The sequence below is a fragment of the Mirounga angustirostris genome, unplaced genomic scaffold (assembly GCF_029215605.1).
Source record: "Mirounga angustirostris isolate CCGP_5_RB_7025 unplaced genomic scaffold, mMirAng1.0.hap1 SCAF_12, whole genome shotgun sequence".
Taxonomy (NCBI): Eukaryota; Metazoa; Chordata; class Mammalia; order Carnivora; family Phocidae; genus Mirounga; species Mirounga angustirostris.
The window spans coordinates 26,202,908-26,219,161 of record NW_026991720.1 but is presented as its reverse complement, the minus strand read 5'-3'; the positions used below and the strand labels follow the sequence as shown (position 1 = coordinate 26,219,161).

The window sequence follows — 16,254 nt, the reverse complement described above, 5'->3', positions numbered from 1 at the left end:
ACAATGTAGCTTGTGTTTACGTTGTGGGGAAGGTAAACAGTTCTTTCTCTTGTGGTCAGCTTGATGGGAGCAACTGGTAGCAAAGCAACCTCTAATTAGGTGGCTCTTTCTATGGGGAAGGATGAGTTTTATAGTTCAATTTCAAAGCTGATGAGTTTGGCCCTTTGACTTAGGTATTTATTATTTATTCCTTGTAGTCCCAATGGCCTGGTGATGCTAGTGGGTTTCTATTTCTGACACTGGGTATCTCTCAGAATTTGTAACCAATGTACATACAGTGACCTGTAATGATTTCTGTTGTCACAGTTCTGATATAGGCTACCTGGATATTTCTAAGAGCCAGTTGATTTGGTCACTTTTCTGCCCTCTCATAACTTTTTACTTGAGAACAGAGGGAGGGATCATCAATAAAAGTATTTCCCTTACCTCTCTACTTGGCTAAATCCTGTTCACCCTTCAGATTGTAGTTTTTACATGACTACATTGGGGAAACTCACCTTAGTCTCTCATATCTGATTCAGATCTTCCCCTTATCTTCCCCTTCAGTGCCCTATCTTTTTTCCTTCACAAATCTTCCTATACTGTCATTACTGGCTCCGCTGAAATTTCAATGTTAAGTCAATTTCTTCCAAATAACTTAAAATATCTTTTGCCAGTAGCCATGGCCTGCAGCAGTCTCAGGAAACACTATTATCAAACATTTTATTAATGCTCATCTCTGCACAATGCTCTATTAGGACAACTTTATCACATACCACTTGAAAAGTTTTTTTGTCACGATTGGCAGCTAAAATGGACAAGGGTCAACCAGTCAACAGTGGCTTTTGAAAGAATAACTTCATCTTGAACTGCTGAGAAGAGGTGACAGGAGTGTTTTTCCATACTGTTAATACGTTAAGAGAAGGTAAGGATGATTTTCTTCCCAGCTAAGGCAATACAACGGAAATACTGAACCTGTCGGGCTAAGCTAAGCAGGAGTAGGCTGGGTCAGTATTTGGTGATGTCTCTGAGGAACACCTTCTGTAGAATAGCTATTTTAAGTAATAATTCAGCAATAGGACTATCTTTGAGTCAGTTCCAAACCAGCCTTCTGACCAGAGGTTCAGACAATTCTTCACCAGTGGAAATGCTATCTTAATGATGGTCTCTTTTACTTGTGATTATTATTCATCATGGGAGACTTGACTTTCCCAAGCAAGGTGAGTCAGCCACTGCAGTCCTAGAAGCAGGAGGAACTCAAACTGAAACCTGTCAAGGGAACACAGTTTATAATTTAGTCAGTCAGGGCACAATTTATACTTCATTTTTTTCCTCTACACTCCCAATGCCTGAGGTCTTCTGAAGAAAAGAGGACAGGCAGAAGATGCTACTGGCTTTATGCCAGAATGGAAGAGGTATTATATAAAAATCATAAACAAATGCTAACAGGGGAAAAAATCCACTAAACTGCATATTTGATATCTCAAGGGAAAAATGTAAAGTAGAAGTAAGCTTTGTTCTGAAGAGTGTAAATGGAACAGTTTTTAAAAGAGCCAAATATTTAGTAATATACTGTTAATGATCTTATAGAAAATGACCTACTGTGTTAAGTAGTGATTTATATTTGTGTGTGTGTGGGCAAATATTATATATAACTATTTAAAACTTCCATCCTCCTCACTCAGGAAGGTTTTTGTATTTGTTTCCTTGACTCCTGGAGTTTTGTTGTTGGCCTAGGTGATGGATGAAGATACAACATGATTAGATCTGGAGCAGTATTGATAAGCACCTTTTAAGGAGTGTGAAGACATGTTGGCACAGATTCTAAGCCAAAAAAGACTCCACTGGTGGATATTAAGAAAAGAGAGTCTCTGCATGGTGAGTATAGTGGGCGGGAGTGGAGTGACAGTATATGCATGGACATGGAAGAGTAAGAGTATGTGAATGGGCAGAAAGTTATGGAGAAAGCAACAGAAGATTTGAGATTTGGGAGTAATGAGTAAATACTTTGAGAGATGGGTGATTAATATCTTCACTGTAGACTGAAGTTAATGGTGACTTTTTAATACATTTCGGATGTCAAACTGGGAGGTAAGCTTATTTGTTTGTTGTTCTTAAAACGACATGAATATTTTTATTTTATATATCACCCACTCCATATTACCAATTCTCATAGTCAATCACTAGGAATTTAAGACCACAGAATTAAATAAAACTGTATTAAACCTCAGGTGCTATGTTAGAGAACTTCATATAATTGAGAACAAATTTCAAAGAATCTGAAAACACAGATAATCAGGCTTAAATTTTTATAGCTTGAATTTTTATAATTCTGATTATTTTTCCAGATATCAAAAATATAAAAGATTAAAAAGTGATTATTGAAAAGGTCATTAATAGACCAGTGAAGATTTTCTGATTTTTCTTTGCTATTTTAAAAAAGTTCTAATAGTCCCTAAATAAGGAAAAGGTGTTTTTTATTGGGCTTAAATAATAGTTTAGAAGAAAAGAATTATTTTCCAATTATTAACTCATATATCAATCTGATCATCTTTAAAATTTAAATTATTTTGAATGAAAACTTTCCATGTGGTATTGCAACAGGTTTTCTAATGCTTAAAAATTTAATATTAATAAGAAGTTTTTGAGAAGTAAATGGAACGGAATATTGTTCTGGAAGAAACTTGTAAAATTAATATTATAATAAAATTGGAGTAACCACTAAATTAGTGAAAAAATTCTAAATACATGGTCATTCAGAACAAAACTTTGTTTCTTTTTGAAAGACACTTAGTTCTGTGGATTTAAGCATAGAATTTGGGGCTTGCATTGTTATTAAATTTTACTAAAATTTATTTAAGCAAACAAATAAACAAAAATATTAAAATATGGAACTTTTTTTGTAAGACAGTGGAAAACATTGATAAGAAATATTTTATGGTAAGTTAAAGTGAGAGCGGGGCATTTTTTTAAGGGAAAATGTAATATTGTGGAAAGCAATTTAATATTTTGGGGTCTCTATTTACATTTCTGAGCTTTAAAATTCTGTGGATACATAAAGTAGCCCTAAGTGCTAATCGATCATCATAAAAGATTGGTAAGCAAAGGAAAACAAATTTTGACCTTTGCTAACATTTATGTAGGTTTGATCATTTTGCCAAATCCCACAATTTGTTCTAATTTCAAGCATCCAATAACCGAAGTTTGAGCAAGCCATCACTCGATGGTGTGTGTGTGTAGAGATGTGTGTGTAGAGTGTTAGATATAGCAGAGAGAGCAGTTTTCCCATAAGCCAGCTTTAATAGGTTAAGGTAAACTAATTCATTAAAGTGAACTCTGATATTCACAATTAGTTCTAAAAGCAAATTTCCTTTTAGGGAAAGAATACAAGACACACAATTTGTTCTTTGACATTTGTACTCACCTTCTCTTATTCTTATGTATATGAACAGTAATGAAAGCCATATAAAATTCTGATTAAATTCTTGATTCTTTCCTAAGCCACAGTAAAGTGTAGACTGTTGAACAGTTTTTTGTTTTTTTTTTAAGATTTTGTTTATTTGAGAGAGAGAGAGAGAGCTTGAGAGAGAAAGAGTATTATTTCTTTTTGAAAGTCCTTAAGGTATTGTTAGCCTAAGAAATAGCCACAGATAAAGCCAGGTATATGGAGAGTCTGGAAGCTAGAGGTTGGTTGTATGATCCTCTTTGCAATGGGACAACATGGAAAAGCTAGAGATATTGTTAAAATCGGGGGGGGGGGGGGTAGAGGAAGAAGCAGACTTCCTGCTGAGCAGGGAGCCGGATGCAGGACTCCATCCCAGGACTCTGGGATCATGACCTGAGCTGAAAGCAGACACTTAATGCCACCCAGGCACCCTAAAATCAATTCCAAAAGAAGTGTGATGGACTCCATAAAGTCAGATTTCTAAGAATAATAATATTTCCAAATATCTAACTTCAGTTCCAATATTCTCTTCTATCTCAATCTTAAATCAAATTCTAACTTTAAACCAAACCCTAATCTTATGGTTTTATGAAATAAACAAAGTAGCAGGGAGATTCCTTGATCATCAGTTCAAACTGGGTTCTTTTGGAGCATGACTTGGGAACTTTGGGTGAAGTGGGAGCTCCTAGGATAGGGTCTGGTCTTATTCTGTAGGTTATGCAGAGAACTCAACATCCCCTTTCCTTCCTAGAATATTTTTCCACCCTGTCAAAATTCTGCCTCACTCCCCCACTGCCATTGCTTTCAATGGGAAGGTTTGGCCTCATATATCTTTGAATGTAGACTGCATGGTTTTTGATCCCCAAATGAGAGGAAATAGCTCTTGTTACTGTGACTACTTCCTGCCTCTTTTTGTAAGAAATAATAGTTAAAGAAAGAGTGCTTTGTTCTTCCCACCGCCTTTCACACCATTTCCTTCTTTCTCAATGCATTCGATATTTGAGGAATCCATTCTCCCCTTAATTCTCACGTGCTGCCAGAGGCAATAGAAGATTATTGCAAGAGTTGATCACTGGCCTCTCTTTTGTAATATAGTTCTCAGATTAGGTTTTCTTGCCAGAAAAAATGAACTAAACTCACTTCCTACTGAGAAAAAGACTTTCACTTATTTCTTAGAGCTGACATGAATACAAATATTCTCTACCCTATAATGAGCTGTAATCTTGTACACATGATTAGTAATTCTGCCACCTATTAAACAATATAGGAAGCATATGCATACATCCAATATACTCCAAAAATATGAAGGAATGGTTACCGCTGAAAATAGAAATTATGTACTAGCATAATGCCAAATAGGTTTTACATTGCATATCAGGGAGACCTGTTCAGGAAAAACCACTTCTGAATGTGATTGTGCGGGCATAGTTAGGAATAGCTAGGAAAAAGTCAGAATTGATTCAAAATGAGAGAAGGTGGGCAGGGTTGTAGAATAAGTCTAGAAAGAGGATCTGCTGCGACTATTGGAGCTGGGGCAAGACATACTGTAGGCCTTCAAATATGTGAAAATGCTCTCTTTCTAGAAATCCTGGATTGGTCCTTAAGTAGCTGCCATTGCAAAGAGATTCTTTTCCTATAAAAGCTTTTGCTAGGGTTAGTCCTCTTTCATTAAAAACATTTTCATTTAAATATGCTCATTCTAATATATTCATTTAAATACATGTAAAGAAGGTAAGTTTACCTTGGCCAAATATGTGTGCAGCCATTAGGAAGATTATCATTGAAACATTTCTCATACCAAACTGTTGCTTATTTGCATAGAATTTATCTATATATACATTGCTGAATTACTTCTAGGGGTTAGTACCTCAAATATTTCTAACTAAATGGACAATATATCTTGAACAGCTTAATATTGAAATCATTTTTAGACAATAACAAAAGAGTATTATTTCTTTTTGAAAGTCCTTAAGGTATGTTAGGACTGTAGCCTAAGAAATAGCCACAGATAAAGCCAGATATATGGAGAGTCTGGAAGCTAGAGGTTGGTTGTATAATCCTCTTTGCAATGGGACAACATAGAAAAGCTAGAGATATTGTTAAAAGAAATGGGTTTAAAAAAAAAATCCCTACGCAAATACTTAGGCAATTTGCTATGAAGGAGATTCATTGGCCCCAGCAGGATCCAGTTGTAAAATGTTGCCTATTGGATCCTGCAGCTGTGAACAGGTGAGCCAGAATAAAGAAATAAGTCTGGGTGGCAGAACTAGAAATAAGGAGGTAGAACTAGAACTAGAAAAGGAGGTAACTGAGTACCCTTAGATAGGACCAAGGAAAATTAAAGGGAAAAGGACAGATTAAATAGCAAGGCCAGAAGATGAGTGTTAGTAGCCACAGTCTGTATCTGTACTGAGCAAACTAAGAATTCTGCATGAATACTTGTCACTGAAGCCCTTTATTCTTCCTCATTCATCACTAAGTCTGTAAATACAGCCGCAGTAACCTGTCTTGGTGATGAATAGCTGTTCTATTGATTCTCACAGATTCCTTTTCTGGATAGACGACATCAACATATTTGGCCATGTCCAGATCTAATATTATGATATCAAATCAACCAATAAAATAACAAATATTTTAGTCAAATTGACCTTTTAACATTGACTACATCAGTGATTCTGTAGCTCTTTAAATCTGTAACACATATAAGAATTTCTTAGAGTTAGCCCTGGATGATCACCAGAGCAAGCAAGTGGCATGCAATTGTGAAAAGATCTTTTTTTTGAGAGAGAGAGAGAGAGAGCACACCGCATGAGCATGGGAGGAGGGGAGGGGGCAGAGGGAAAGGGAGAGAGAGAATCTTAGGCAGGTCCCATGCCCAGTGTGGAGCCGACCTCGGAGCTCGATCTCACAACCCTGAGATCATGACTTGAGCAGAAATCAGGAGATGGACATTTAACTGACTGAGCCACCCAGGTGCCCCTATGAAAAGATCTTTTTTTTTTTTTTTTTTTTTTTTTTTTATTCATGAGAGACAGAGCGAGAGAGAAAGGCAGAGGGAGAAGCAGGCTCCCAAGGAGCAGGGAGCCTGATGCGGGACTCGATCCCAGGACCCTGAGATCATGACCTGAGCCGAAGGCAGACGCTTAACCATCTGAGCCACCCAGGCGCCCTGAAAAGATCTTTTAAATATATACATAAATACATCCTAACCATCATCCCCTCTTTTCACACTAAGCAACTGTATTGCTTTTTATTATTTTTATTATTTTTTAGCCTTTTCTCTATTTTCCCAGTCAAAATTGACAGATAGGGGTGTAAAATTTTAGGGGCATTATGATTGTGTTTTGTCAAGGACATTTTTGTAGGGAACCAGCCTTGTGTTCTTGGGAAACTTTGAGCCCAAAACTGCTAGAGCCCAGAGTTGGAGATAATCAAAGATTAACTGGTCTAGTTCTTAGATTATTGGTGCCCATCCTCCCCCCAACACACACAACTTCATCATCTTTGCAATTATTGCCTACAACCTGCAGACCCTTGTGGCACTATGAAGAATACATTCATTCCCTAACAAGCAACAGACCTTCAAATAACTCCTGATTTTATTTCATTAAATTTATATACATTTCAGCCATATCCCCAAAGATCTCAAGCAGTTACAACATACTCTGGATAGTTTTATTTTCTCCTTATAGATAAACATACAATTTTGTTATTTCAGTATTTTAAAAATTTATGTCATGAAACGGTTAAACCAGTCCTGGGGTATGGAACAGTAGAATGCTACATGCTTTGAATAGTACCCAGTTTATTATTATTATTTTTAATGATTAAAATATCATAATAACATTAAAATAAGTATATTTGCTTAAATGAAGAATATAAAAAATAGTTGTGAAAAATCTGCATTTGGTGTTATTGAAAGTAAAAAATACGGCTGTGAAATAAAAAAAACTTATAGGATAAAAATATTCACAGCAAATGAAGTGTAATAAAGAGTAACCTAAAATGAGTACAAATCAGTGTTTTTAAAATTTTTTAGTTTTTTAAAAAGATTTTATTTATTTATTTGAGAGAGAGAGAGCAAGAGCGAGCACAAGTAGGGAGGAGAGGAAGAAAGAGGTTCCTTGCAAGCAGAGAGCCCTATGCTGGGCTCAATCCCAGGACCCTGAGATCATGACCTGAGCCGAAGGCAGACCCTTAAGTGACTGAGCCACCCAGGTGCCCTGAGTACAAATCAATGTTAAAACTGAAAACCATCTGAATGAGATAACTCAAGAATCAAGAAATTACTTCAGATGTTTGTAGAGTTGGACAAAATTACATACCCATATACACCTGGTCAATATTCATTATTTAATGTCTATTAGTAATTCAATTAATTTTATTATTAGAAACAATTAGAAATTTAAAAGTAATAATGGAGAAGAGATGAGAGAGAAAAAGAGGAGTGGAGCAGGGAGGGGAGGGGGAAAGAAAGGCAGAAAGGGAGAGAGGAAGAAGGGGAGAGAAAGATTGTGGGTCAAGATGTCAAATAACTTGGTTTATACTCAGCCAAATCTGTTTAGAAAAGAATAATAAAAATAATAAATAAAACAAAACAAAAGTCTAATGAATGTTTGAATTTTTTACTTCTCAAGTTTGTGTTCTTGGGTTTTGCAGGCATGCCCAGAGGAAGATCAAAGAAAGCAGAACCAGCTATTCCTAAAATAAAATCTTGAGAAGACATCAGACTATGAACTCAGGGAATTGTTCTATTATTTTATCTTCATTTATTCTTTCATACTCTTCCTTTCTTTACATAGATCTGCATTTCTGACCTATATTGTTTTTCTTCTCTTTAAAGAACTCTTAACATTTCTTGCAAGGCAGGACTACAAGCAACAGATTATCTCAATTTTAGTTTATCTGAGAAAGACTTTATTTCTCCTTCACTTTTGAAGGAAGATTTCATAGAATTCAGAATTGTAGGTTGGTGGTTTTTTTCTCTCAATATTTTAAATATTCCACTTTGCTTTCTCCTTGCTTGCATTGTTTCTGAGAAGTTGGATATAAACTTTGTTCCTGTATAGATGAGATGTTTTCCCCTCTGGCTTCTTTCAAGGCTTTTTTTTTTTTTTAATCTTTGATTTTCTGTGGTTTGAAAACAATATGCCAAGGTGGAGCTTTGGGGGCATTTATAACTGCTTGGTGTTCTCTGAGCTTCCTAGATCTGTGATTTGGTGTCTCACATTAATTTGAGGGAAATTCTCAGTCATTATTGTTTTAAATATTTCTTCTGTTCCCTTCCTTCTTTCTTCTCCTTCTGGTATTCCCCTTAGGCATATGTTACACTTTTTGTAGTTGTCCCAGAGTCCTTGAATATTCTGTTCTGATTTTTTTTCAGTCTTTGATTTCTGTTTGCTTTCCAGTTTTGGTGGTTTCTATTGAGATATTCTCAATATCTCAGAGATTCTTTCCTCAACTGTGTCTGATCTATTTATTAGTAGTATTAGTAGAATGAAAGTCATTCCTTATTTCTGTTATAGTGTTTTTGATCTCTAGTTTTTTTTTGTTTTTTTGTTTGTTTTGTTTTCATTAGGATTTTCATCTCTCTACTTACATGGTCCATTTGTTCTTATATGCTGTCTATTTCATCCATTAGAGCCCTTAGAGTATTTATTATAGTTGTTTTAAATTCCTAGACTGGTAATTCCAACATTCCTGTCACATCTCATTCTGATGCTTGCAGTAGCTCTTCAAATTGTTGGGTAGTTTTGTTTTGTTTTGCCATTAGGAATGCCTTTTAATGATTTCTGGATAGTCAGAAATGATGTACTGGCTAAAAGGAACTGCTGTAAATAGGCCTTTAGTTAGTATGGTGATAAGGTGTGGGGTAGGGCAAGGGTTCTATAGTCCTGTGATTAGGTTTAGTCCTTAGTGCGCTTATGCCTCTGATCTGTGAGCTCCACAAGTGTTCTCAATATTTTTTCCTTCTCCCTTAGGTGGGAGAGGATGGCTGTAGTGGGCTGGTGTTGGGTGTTTCCCTTCTCCCACATGGAAGGCTAGAGGGGGCTGCAGTTTGGTGTTTCTTTTTCCCCCAGAGCAGTTAGGCTCTGATAATAATAATCGGCTGGTTAGGCTTGGTTAACTAGTTTCCCCTGAGGCCAGTCCTTATTAAGAATAACAGAGGGCTCTGGTATATTTCAAAATGGTTCCTTTCTCCCTCTCCCTGCCAGGATCCCAAGATTATCCCCAATATTTACTGTGAGAATCTAGTCAAGCTCCTGGAGGTAAGTCACAAAATTGTGTGTTTCTCTATGATTGGGTCCTCCTGTAGTTTTTAAGTCTCAAATTTATCTACACTGAGTCTCCAGCAGCTCCTGAATTGCAGTTCAGACTTTCCTACCCAGCACTGGGTCTTGGGGATCCACTCCTGAGTCTCTGCTCTGGTAAGCCAGGACTGCCTGTTTCACCTGCTGGACTCTTCAGTCTTGGGGACAGTGGTTTGCCCTGTATCCTCACCTCTCATGGATCCTGGATGAGTTGTTAATTTTTAGTCTGTTAAGCTTTTCACTTGTTGTTAGGACAGAATGAGGACTTCAAGCTCCTTACATATAGAACCAAAACTGGTTATTGATCTCTTATTTTACACTTTTTCTTTGCTCATTTTAGTGTTGAATTAACATTTTATTGAACTGCTATGTGTTAGTGCTTTCTGCTATATAACCATGGCCCAAAGTTAAGTGGACTAAAGTTGTTCTCCATAATTGGTTCTGCTGCTTCTCTCTTTTCCCTTAATTGGGATCTCCTCTCCCTGCTACAAGGTGTTGCTCAGATGCTTCCATGGCCATTCTACACCTCTCTTAGAGCACTAATCTCACTCCAGTGTATTATCTGCCTCTGTCTGTCAGTCTTACTAGGCTGTGAGCTCATGGAGAATAGTACCTACTTATTTATGATTGTCTTCAACGTCTTTAAACATTACCAAATGAAGGTGAAGTCTCTCCCAGCACCTTTCAGCTACGGTTAGAATTCTTCTGGTATGAAGGTTACAGCACACAATAGCTGAGTATCAGTAGACTTTTCACAAATTAACTTGCCCCAGCCCAACTTGTGCCAACCTGATAGTTCATTAAGTATTTATTGAGCATCTACTTGGGTCAAGCACTTTTCCAGGAACTGGAAATAGATTTGTGAACAAAATTAGTCATGGTCCTGACCTCATGGCACTTGAATTCTACTAGGATATATAAAGGATATATAAAGATACGAGTACAAGAATAAACATAAAGCAGGATAGGAACATAGATTGTGATGAAGGTGATATTTTAGTTGGACAGTCAAATAAGGTTGAATGATCATTTTTAGAATACTTGCTTTTTTAAAAATAGATTTATCTTGGGGCACCTGGGTGGCTCAGTCGTTGGGTGTTTGCCTTCAGCCCAGGTCGTGGTCCTGGGATCCAGCACTGTGTCAGGCTCCCTGCTCAGCGCAAAACCTGCTTCTCCCTCTCCCACTCCCCCTGCTTGTGTTCCCTCTCTCGCTGTCTCTCTCTCTGTCAAATAAATAAAATCTTAAAAAAATAGATTTATCTTCCCATTTAATGTCTCGCCTTTCCTGCCTTATTAGATGATCAGTCACATGATTTTGGCCCTTTGTTACTGCTTTCTTTTGACTCTCCTCTGGCTATTTAGCCTTAAGCTCTAGGAGAAGCCACCATCACATCTAGTTGGAGCTGTCGTTAGGACACCATACTTCTAAATGGAAGAAGTTGGGGCTCTAATGATAGGGTGCATAGTGACAATTTATTTGTGAATCTACCTAGTACCTAGCTTTTTTTTTAATGCTCATGTCCCCTTCAGGGACATGCTGTCCTTTCAATTTAAGTATGGCTTCTCCAAAGAATGACTTTATTACATCGGACTTCCCCAGGCCAGTCACCAGGCAATTACACAGGTTGAGCTAATCATGAAAAGCCATCTTTCTGGTTACAGTGACTGGTATGGGAGTGGGCATTTAGCCCAAGTTGGGTCAGAATCTTTATTCAGGATTTTAAAACTAGAACCAGTTGGTAAGATTTTTTTCTCTGATTATAAAACCATAGGGATATTATAACTTAGGATTTAGTCAAAGAAACAATGCATTTTATATATTCCTGGTGTTAAGGGTTTTAATATAGAGAATTAGGAGCTTACACCTGTTGGAAGAGCTAAAGATTTAAAAGTCAGAGAACCACCACTGACTTTCTCAGCTATGGCTCTGCAGCTTACCCAGAAGCTGCTGTAATTATGGAGATTCTGGGAATTTCACTCCAATTGCTATAGATGGCTGCAGTGGAGTGGCAAACCAGGATGCCAAGGTGTCTTACTCTGTTCATGTGCGTCTTCTCTTCCACCTTCCAAATTTGTGTGTGTCTCCCTATTGACAAATTACAACTCTTAATATACAGCAAAGGGATTCTTGAAAATGTATTTCCTTTTTTTTTCTGTGATCGCAGAGTCCTTATAAAAAGGTAGTGGTAATGTAAAGTTGACAACAGAATCCAGCACAACTGATTCTTTTATTTAATCTTTTTAAAACATTTTTTGAAGTTTTTATTTTAATCACCAAATGCTCATCAGAAGTGCATTCCTGAATCCTCCTCACTTATTTCACCCATCCCCTCATCCATCTCCCCTCTGGTAACCATCAGTTTTTTCTGTATAGTTAAGAGTCTGTTTCTTGGTTTGTCTCATTATCTTTTTTATCCGCCTTTGCTCATTTGTTTTGTTAAATTTCATATGAGTGAAATCATATGGTATTTGTCTTTCTCTGACTTACTTCAGTTAGCATTACACTCTCTAGCCCCAATCATGTAATTGCAAATGGCAAGATTTCACTTATTTCATACATCTTCTTTATCCAGTCACCAGTCAATGGACATTGGAATACTTTAATATCTTGGCTATTGTAAATAATGTTGCAATAAACATAGGGTTGCATGTATCCTTTTGAACTAGTGTTTTTGTATTTTGGGGTAAATACCTAGTAGTGCAATTGCTGGATCATAGGGTAGTTCTATTTTAACTTTTTGAGGAACCTCCATTTTCTACACTGGCTGCACCAGTTTGCATTCCCACAAAGACTGCAAGAGGGTTCCCCTTTCTTCACATCCTTGCCAACATTTGTTGTTTCTTGAGTTGTTGATTTTTTTTTTTTTTTAATTTGACAGAAAAAGAGACAGCGAGAGAGGGAACACAAGCAGGGAGAGTGGGAAAGGGCGAAGCAGGTTTCCTGCAGAGCACGGAGCCCAATGTGGGGCTTGATCCCAGGACCCTGGGATCATGACCTGAGCCAAAGGCAGACGCTTAACAACTGAGCCACCCAGGCACCCCTTGAGTTGATTTTATAACAGTTGTGAGGTGATAGCTCATTTTAGTTTTGATTTGCATTTCCCTGATAAATGATAAATGAGGAGTATCTTTCTGTTGGCCATCTGTATGTCTTCTTTGGAAAAAATTCTCAAGTCCTCTGCCTATTTTTAAATGTGATTATTTAAAAAAAATTTTTGGGGGGTATTGAGTTGTATAAATTCTTTATATCTTTTGGATACTAACCCTTTATTGGATATGTCATTTGCAAATATCTTCTCCCATTCATTATGTTGCCTTTTAGTTTTGTTGACTCTTTCCTTTGCTGTACAGAAGCTTTTTATTATGATGTAATCCCAATAGTCTATTTTTTGTTTCCATTGCCTCAGGAGACTTATCTAGAAAAAAGTTGCTATAGTTCAGGTCAGAAAAATTACTGCCTGTGCTCTTTCCTAGCATATTTATGGTTTCAGGTCTCACAGTTAGGTCTTTAATCCATTTTGAATTTATTTTTGTGTAAGGTGTAAGAAAGTGGTCCAATTTCATTCTTTTGCATGTAGCTCTCCAGGTTTCCCAACACCATTTGTTGAAAAGTCTATTTTATTCCCATTGCAAGTTCTTGCCCCCTTTGTAGAAGATTAATTGACCATACAATTGTGGGCTCTTTCTGGATTTTTCTATTCTGTTCCATTGATCTATGGGTTTATTTTTGTGCCGCTACCATACTGTTGTCATTACTACTGCTTTATAATATGACTTGAAGTCTGGAATTGTGATGTCCCCAGCTTTGCTTTTCTTTTTCAAGATTGCTTTGGCCATTTGGGGTCTTCTCTGGTTCCACGCAAATTTTAGAATTGTTTGTTCAAGTTCTGTGAAAAATGCTGTTGCTATTTTGATAGAGTTTGCATTAAATGTGTAGATTGCTTTGGGTAGTACAGATATTTTAATGGTATTTGTTCTTCCAATCCATGAACATGGAATGTCTTTCCATTTCTTTGCATTGTCTTCAATGTCTTTCATCAGTGTTTTGTAGTTTTAAGATTACAGGTCTTTCACTTCTTTGGTTAAGTTTATTCCTAGGTATCTTATTCTTTTTGGTGCATTTATATATGGAATTGTTTTCTTAATTTCTCTTCCTGCTGTTTCATTATTAGTGTATACAAATCCAATAGATTTCTGTACGTTGATTTTATGTCCTGTGACCTTACTGAATTCATTTATTAGTTCTAGTAGTTTTTTTGGTGGAGTCTTTAGGGTTTCTATATATAGTATCATGTCATCTGCAAATAGTGAAAGTTTTACTTCTTCCTTACTAACTTGGATGCCTTTTGTTTTTGTTTTCTGATTGCTATGGCTGGGACTTCCCGTACTATGTTGAATAAAAGTAGTGAGAGTGGAAATCTTTGTCTTGTTCCTGACCTTAGGGGAAAATCTCTCAATTTTTCCCCATGGAGTATGGTGTTATCTGTAGGTTTTTCATTTAAGGCCTTCATTATGTTGCGGTATGTTTCCTCTAAATCTACTTTGTTGAGGGCTTTTATCATGAATGGATGTTGTACTTTGTCAAATGCCTTTATCTGCATCTGTTGAAATGTTTGTATGGTTCTTATCCCTTCTCTTATTGATGTACTGTATCACATTGACTTATGAATATTGAACCACCCTTGCAACCCAGGAATAAATCCTACTTGATTGTGGTGGATGACTTTTGATGTATTGTTGGATTCAGTTTCCTAGTGTTTTGTTGACAATTTTTGCATCTCTGTTCATCAGAGATACTGAATTGTAGGGGTACCTGGGAGGCTCAGTCCATTAAGCATCTGACTCTTGATTTCAGCTCAGGTCATGATCTTCAGGGTCGTGGGACTGAGCCCCAAGTCAGGCTCCATGCTCAGCAGGAAATCTGCTTGAGGATTCTCTCTCCTTCTCCACCCCCCCCACCACATTCCCTCTCTCTCTCTCAAATAAGTAAATCTTTTAAAAAATGACCTGTAGTTCTCTCTCTTTTTTTTTTTTTTTTTGTGTTATCTTTATCTGGTTTTGATATCAGGGTAATGCTGGCCTCATAGAATGAATTTGGAAGTTTTTTTTCTATTTTTTGGAATAGTTTGAGAAGAATAGGTGTTAACTCTTCTTTAAATGTTTGGTAGAATTTACCTGTAGAGCCATCTGGTCCTGGACTTTTGTTTGTTGGGAGTTTTTTGATTACTGAGTCAGTTTCTTTGCTGGTTATCAGTCTCTTCAAATTTTCTATTCCTGGTTCAGTTTTAATAGTTTCTATGTTTTTAGGAATTTACCTGTTTCTTCTAGGTTGTCCAATTTGTTGACATACAGTTTTTCATAATATTCTCTTATAATTGTTTCTATTTCTGTGGTGTTTATTTCTCATTTGTGATTTTTGAGTCTTTTCTCTTTTTTTTTTTCTTGATAAGTCTGTCTAGAGGTTTATCAATTTTATGGTTTTGTTTTGTTTGTTTTTAGAACCAGCTCCTGGTTTCATTGGTCTGTTCTGTTTTCTAAGTTTCTGTATCATTTATTTCTGCTCCAATTATTTCCTTCCTTCTGCTGGTTTTAGGTTTTGTTCTTATTCTTTTTCTAGCTCCTTTAGGTGTAAGGTTGTTTGAGATTTTTCTCTTCTTGAGGTAGGCCTGCATTGCTAAAAACTTCCCTCTTAGAACTTAGCAGGTGTGTAAGGTTGTTTGAGATTTTTCTCTTCTTGAGGTAGGCCTGCATTGCTAAAAACTTCCCTCTTAGACCTGCTTTTGCTGCATCCTATAGGTTTTGAACCTTTGTGTTTTCATTTTCATTTGTTTCCATGTACTTTATTTTATTTCCTGGTTGACCCATTCATTGGGTCAACTAAACAATGACCACCCCATTGTTTAGTAGCATGTTATTTAGTCTCCATGTATTTTTGGTCTTTCCAGAATTTTTGTTATTGGTGACTTCTAGTTTCATAGCATTGTGGTCAGAAAAGATGCATGTTATGACTGCAATGTTTTGGAATATGTTGAGGCTGTTCTATGACCTAATACGTGATCTATTCTGGCGAATGTTCCATGTGCACGTGGAATGCGTATTCTGCTGTTTTAGGATAGAATGTTCTGAAGATATCTGTTAAATACATCTTGTCCAGTATGTCATTCCAAGCTGCTGATTTTCTATTTAGATGATCTATCCATTGATGTTAGTGGGGTGTTTAAGTCCCCTACTATTATCATATTGCTATTGATTAGCTCTTTTTTGTTTGTTAACTGTTTTGTGTATTTGGGTGCTCCCATATTGGATGCAAAAATCTTTACAATTGTTATATTTTCTTCTTTGATTGTGCCCTTTGTAGTTATATAATGTCCTTCTTTGTTACACTGTTTAAGTGTATTCTGTCTCATATAAATGGTGCTACTCCAGCTTTCTTTTGACCTCCATTTGCTTGATGTTTCTCCATCCCCTCACTCTCAATCTGCAGGTGTGTTTAAGTCTAAAATGTATATAGATGAGTCT

At 36.6% G+C, this 16,254-nt stretch overlaps 1 long non-coding RNA gene across 1 annotated transcript in view; it reads left to right on the top strand.

Annotated features, from left to right (window-relative positions):
• The first annotated feature begins 787 nt into the window (after positions 1–787).
• LOC135362183 (uncharacterized) overlaps positions 788–16,254 on the top strand; it is a 28,769-nt gene continuing 13,302 nt past the window's right edge. The window contains exons 1-2 of the long non-coding RNA XR_010406657.1: positions 788–904; positions 1,717–1,857. This is a non-coding gene — a long non-coding RNA (uncharacterized LOC135362183). The remainder of the gene's footprint in view (positions 905–1,716; positions 1,858–16,254) is intronic.